At 45.8% G+C, this 6,070-nt stretch overlaps 1 long non-coding RNA gene across 4 annotated transcripts; it reads right to left on the bottom strand.

Moving 5' to 3' along the window:
* On the bottom strand, positions 1–5,135 carry LOC120097862 (uncharacterized). Of its 4 annotated transcripts, none has more exons than XR_005495698.2 (3): positions 2,789–5,135; positions 2,271–2,542; positions 1–1,520 (listed from the first exon to the last, which is right to left on the bottom strand). It is a non-coding gene; the product is annotated as an uncharacterized LOC120097862 (long non-coding RNA). The 4 variants fall into 4 exon arrangements; XR_005495697.2 differs by having other exon boundaries at positions 1–1,040; positions 1,464–1,520; positions 2,271–2,793; XR_005495696.2 differs by lacking the exon at positions 2,789–5,135 and having other exon boundaries at positions 1–1,040; positions 1,275–1,520; positions 2,271–2,780.
* Positions 5,136–6,070: the final 935 nt, after the last annotated feature.

The following is a 6,070-nucleotide window of genomic DNA, read 5'->3' as shown; positions in this document are numbered from 1 at the left end:
TGCAGGCACATTTTCTTTAATTAGAGGAGCTTGCATTTACAGTTCGAATGGTGAGAAAAGGTAGAAATATGTTGGAAAAAAAAAAAAAAAGAGGTGTCATCGTGGTGGTGTGAGATCCCAAGCAGGATCTGTACTCATGAGGCACCTGGTCTTGCTAAATATAAATCTAATTTGAGGGCCCCCAAGAGTCTAATTTCCAGCAGGTTCCCAAGAGAAGCCACCACCCTTGCGGACTGTTCCCCAGACACTGCGTGGAGTATCTTGCTGACAGAAGGAGTGGGAAGTTGATGTCAGCACCAAGGGCTTCTGCCCAGTAAAGAGAGGGGAAGTTGCTGGAGGAAATAGAAGGGGGGTCTTCCAGTTGCTTCTGTTTACTTGTCGGCAACAAGTAGAGACTGAGGGCTCACCGTGGACATAGAAGGAGAAGGAAGTGAGGTACTAAACATCCATAGAGGTTTGCAGATGCCCACTGGGAGCCTTTCAGGCAGCACAGCCTCAGGCCTGGGATGGAGTCGAAGAACTTGCGATTCTTTCCCTCCTTGCTTATTTCATATATGTCTGTCTGTGCACGCAGGCGTGGGTGCGGGCGTGTGTACCTGTGTGAAGCAGGTGCCCGTGCCTATGAGTACCCAAAGCTAGAAAAGGGTAGGGTATCTGTGATGGCTATTCCTGGTTGTCAACTTGACTAGATCTGGAATAAATGACAATTCAGAATTGGAGGGCTCACCCGTGATCCAGATCTTGAGGCTGGGAGACACAAGTTTCTGGATCTTGGCATGGAGTTCTTGAGGCACAGTGGCCATGAAAATCTTAGGCCCAGGAGAGGTAGTACACACCTTTAATCCCAGGGGACTGAGGGGAGGAGATCTCAGAGTTCCAGGTCAGCCTGGGACAAAGCCAGGCCCAGATCCAGGCATGGTGGTACACACCTTTAATCTGGGCCACACCTTCTGCCAGAGGCCCACGTAAGGACATTGGAAGAAAGAAGATTCACTCTTCTTCACCTTCTTGCATTTACTTGCCAGCACCTCTGTTGGAACCTACAACAGAAGACCAGTTCAAACTGGGACTGAGCAACTGCTAGATTCTGGAACTTCCCATTCACAGCTGCCCACTGTTGGGTTAGTTGGACTGCAGACAGTAAGTCACCACAATAAATTCCCTCAATATAAAGAGACATCGCGTAAGTTCTGTGACTCCAGAGAAAACCCTGACTAATACAATCTACGTCTGTACCTGTGTGTGTGTGTGTATGTGTGTGTGTGTGTGTGTACCTGCGTGCACATGTGTGCACACGCTTGTGCACACGTTAGGCAGGTGCAGGTGCATGTGAGTTCCCAAAGAAACCAGAGAAGGGTAGGGTATCTGACTCTGGAGCTGGAGATGGAGGCATTGTGAGCCACCCGATGCGGATGCTGGGGAACTGAACTTGGGTCCTCTGGAATAGCAGTGAATGCTCTCACCACAGAGTCATCTCTCCAGCAGCTCTTGTCCTTTTTAGCAGCTTTACTGAAGCAAAACTGGAAAACAAAACAAAACAAAACAAAAAAACCACACACGTACTGCATGTAAGTTCGGATAAGTGCATACCCACATGGAACCACCCCTACACCGAAAGGTAATAAACTTCTTGATTTGTATGTGTGGGGCAAATATTCCATATGGGACACACGCACGCACGCACGCACGCACGCAGGCACGCACGCACGCAGGCACGCACGCAGGCACACAGGCACGCACGCACGCAGGCACGCACGCACGCACGCAGGCACGCACGCACGCACGCACGCACGCACGCACGCACACACCTTTCCCCACGCCATTTAGTGCATGGTACAGTGTTCTTAGCTGTGGGCACTCTGCTGCACACAGATCTCTGGACGCTGTTCATGTCACACAGTTAAACCTTTCCACTGCTCTCCTCTGGAAGTGTCTATGTCTTCCAAGTTCCCCGGCCATGTGGACACGGGTACTCCCAGTAGGTAGCGCACACTTTCCAAACCAATGGTATCGGGGAGGGGGTTCTAGATCTCAAGAATTAGCTGAAGTCCACTGGCCTGCATTCTCCCCCACAGGGTCCCCTACCTTTGCCTTCCAAATACCTCGATTACACAAGGCTCCCACACCTACCTGCAATTATTTTGGTCACCTGGCAGAGTTTGGGGATGACGATTCATACTTGCCTGGCAAGTACTTCATCCACTGAGTCAGTCCCCCATTTTTAACTCTAGTCTGTATGGTTCCCTGACTCAGGTGCACCACAGTTTTACCTGAAGTGTTAGCCTCTGTGAACACGAGAATGTGTGTGGGGTTCTTCAAGATATCGTTGTAAGCTGGAGTGAACACATCTCCGTGTGCTCTGAACAACTGGAAGGTAAAATTCCCGGAAGCGGAAGGTATGTGTGTTTTTGTCAGCCGCCACCGCCGCCGCCGCCGCCTCCGCCATCATCTCACTGTTGTTTTAAGTGTCAGTCACTGGATCTGCATCTGTTACAGTTCAGTTGGCAGAAACAGCGGATGTTCCAGTCGATCTCAGCAGGTCCTAGATGGAATGCATTCATAGTCACCCAGAGGGCTCAAGAACAGATCTAGGTTGAACTTTTAAGGGGAGACTTCAAAATTCAGATTGCAGTTCTCAGGAAGTTGCCTCTTTCAATCAGGAAAACCCTTCCCAAGCCAGGGAGCTCACTGCCTTGAACTCTCAGCCCCACAAGTCCGCTGTCTCTGCTTCAGTCAGAAAAAGGCAATCATCAGGAATGCTCCATGGGGAAAAAAACCAGTCGCTTACAAGACAGCCTCTGCTGGCCGAAACTCAGAAATGTGGCTTCCTCTTCTGTCTTCTAAAACTGGGTTGGTTAGCAAAATCCAACTCAGGTCTAGGAGTTGAGCTCTGTGGGAGCCTGAGGGATGCTCATCCTGGTGCTCTGACATCTGCAGTATAAGTCTTACAGAGAGGAGTTTGGAACGGTATGCCTCAGGATCCACCACGTTGGAATGCTCCAGTGCCCCCTGCTAAACTTCACACAGTGTGTCAGAATGTCTGATTCCTCTGCACCACTGCCAAGAGTAACATCTTCTCGTCTGGCAGGAGAAGAATTTTGGGGGGATTTTTTTAGATTCTGAATCAGACTGAAGATTTTTGCTTGGCTTGGTCTTATTTCATTTTCTTTTCTTTCTTTCTTTTTTCTTTTCTTTTTTTTTTTTTTTTTTTTATCTGTACTGGAATTCCTAAGTGACAGACTGCCTCAAAACCCATTGTGGGGCAGTGATCGTACACACCATTGATCCCAGCACTTTTGAGTCAGAGGCAGGCAGAGCTGTGTGAGTTTGAAGCCAGCCTGGTCTACAGAGCAAGTGCAGGACAGCCAGGGCTGCACAGAGAAGCCCTGTCTCAACAGAACGAAAGAAAACAAAAACAAAAATCAACAAATTAAAAAAAAAAGAATTGGAAAATTAAAGGTTCTTTGGAAAGTTGGTTGGATGTCGTTTTGTTGGGACAAACGCGTCAAGGAACGTTTACCTGAAGGGGACACAGATGAAAGACTGTAAGATAGACTCATGAAGGAACTTTTCTCTGAAGCAGACATAGGAGAAAAGGTGTTCTGCTAAAGCAAGCAGGTGAAAGGACAAGTGATGAAGGATTCTTTGCTAATGACACGCATGTACTGGTCCGCCTTACAGTGTGTAGTTGAGCTCCATTTGTTGGGACTCCATAGAGAGAAATGCATTTAAAAAAACAAAAACAAAAAAAACGTCTGGTGGTCTGCTGCAGCCTCCTGCCACTTCCTCAGACTCAGGCTCATTGGCAGAGTAATGTCAGCTGAGGCAAGACCCTCGGAGGACACATGATATTTGGAGGATAGAGAGAGATAGTGGCTGGGGCTGAGCTCGGCTTGCTTATAGAGCTAGCTGTGCAGCGCTTGTCAGTCTCGAGTCTTCTCTGATCTTCGCCATCATTAAAAGTAGACATTGAAAAGAGATTAAAGTTACAAAAAAAAAAAAAAACAAACCCAACGCAGCAGATTATAACATGATTTTTATAAGTCATCTGGATGATCTCAGGCTGAGCCAGGGGCGTCTTCAGTCAGCTGAGGTTGTAGGATGGTGTTGCCTGGTCATACTTGACTCTGCTCGTGGGGGACTCCTCTGTCAGGCTTCCAGACACTGAGACTGAACACATAAAGGAGACTCGGATACTTCCCAGCCAACAACAAATCCCTCATCTGGCATATATATCTATAGATAGATAGATAGATAGATAGATAGATAGATAGATCTATAGATAGATAGATAGATAGATAGATATATCTATAGATAGATAGATGGATAGATAGATAGATAGATATATCTATAGATAGATAGATAGATAGATAGATAGATAGATAGATAGATGGATGGATAGATAGGTAGATAGATAGATGTGATATGTGATAGATAGATAGATAGATAGATAGATAGATAGATAGATAGATAGATGGATGGATAGATAGGTAGATAGATAGATGTGATATGTGATAGATGATAGATAGATAGATAGATATATCTATAGATAGATAGATAGATAGATAGATAGATAGATAGATAGATAGATAGATGGATAGATATATCTATAGATAGATAGATGTGATATGTGATAGATGATAGATAGATAGATAGATAGATAGATAGATAGATAGATAGATAGATATAGATGACAGAAAATAGAGATAATAGGAACATGATACATGGATAGATAGATTTAGAAAAATTGATAGATGGTAGATAGATAGATAGATAGATAGATAGATAGATAGATAGATAGATTAGATAGATAGATGATAGACAGACACATACACACACACAAACCACACACACATACACACACACACACACACCACCTATAACCTCAGCAGCATTTGGGAGGCAGAAGCAGGAGAATTGCCATGAGTCTGAGGCTAGCCTAGGTTGTAGAGTCAGACCCTATCTCAAGCAAAACAAAGCAAACAGTGGGGAGATGGTTAAGATGCTTGGTTCCCAACACCTCCGTGGTAGTTGACCACTGTCTATAGCTTCAGGTCCAGGGGATCCAAATCCTCTTCTGACCTCCTTGGGCACCAGACACACAGACATGCGGGCAAAGCACTCATCCGTGTAAAAAAAATCTTAAAAACAAAGCAGCAGCTCAAATAGATAGCAGACATACACAGAAGCTAACTAAGGCGCTTGGGTTACTTGGATGAAGTGCACAGATTCCTTGGGTAACACATTTCTTAGGCGACGTCTCTCTTCTGGTTACAGTGAATGGCACCAAATACAACCATCAGTGTTAAGCCGGTGGGATGCCTGGTCTTAATTTTGGGTAGTTTTGTGGAAGACTTACTAACCAGGATGTAAATGAACACAACAGTCATAGGAACAGTTTCCACTTGTGGGTCTCCTTGCCTGTGTTGGTTAATTCTCATTGTCGGTTTGATTGGCTTTCGAATCACCCAGGAGAAGGGTGAGACAGTCTTCTCATGTGTCTCTGAGAACCTTTCCAGAGAAGATTAACTGGGGAAATGGGAGACCCACCCTGAATGTGGATGACAGCATCTCAGGGCCTGGCTCAGACTGAATAGAGAATGCCTGTGGGGGTTCTGCATTCTTTTCTTTCTGAGGTGGGTCTGAGTACACTGCCTGCTTCTGTGGTAAGCCAGGAATGGGAGCATGAGCAAAAGAGAGGTCACGTACACATCTGCACCTTTGCACATCTGTAACTTCCAAACGGCACTTTCTACTGGTGGTAGCCGTATCGGGTGATCACGGGAAGAGAACTGGAATTCAGGCCATAATAGGACTCTCTGAGAACAAGCCTTTATCCGTGCTGCCTTAAAGAAGATTATTTGGGTGAGATTACCTTTGCCCCCCTTTCCTCTCTTCCCTTGTAGCACTTTTAAAGTCTAGGAGAGCAGAAAGCAATCCATTTGTTTATAGACGTGTAAGGAATATCAGAATCGTCCTCTGAAGACAGTATCAGGGACTGAGAAAGATGTCATGAACCCCACACTACTTGCATAAGGTCATGTTGATCCCCACACTACTACTGTCCAGC

This window comes from Rattus norvegicus, chromosome 17 (genome assembly GCF_036323735.1).
Source record: "Rattus norvegicus strain BN/NHsdMcwi chromosome 17, GRCr8, whole genome shotgun sequence".
NCBI lineage: Eukaryota > Metazoa > Chordata > Mammalia > Rodentia > Muridae > Rattus > Rattus norvegicus.
This window is presented reverse-complemented; position numbering and strand designations above follow the sequence as displayed.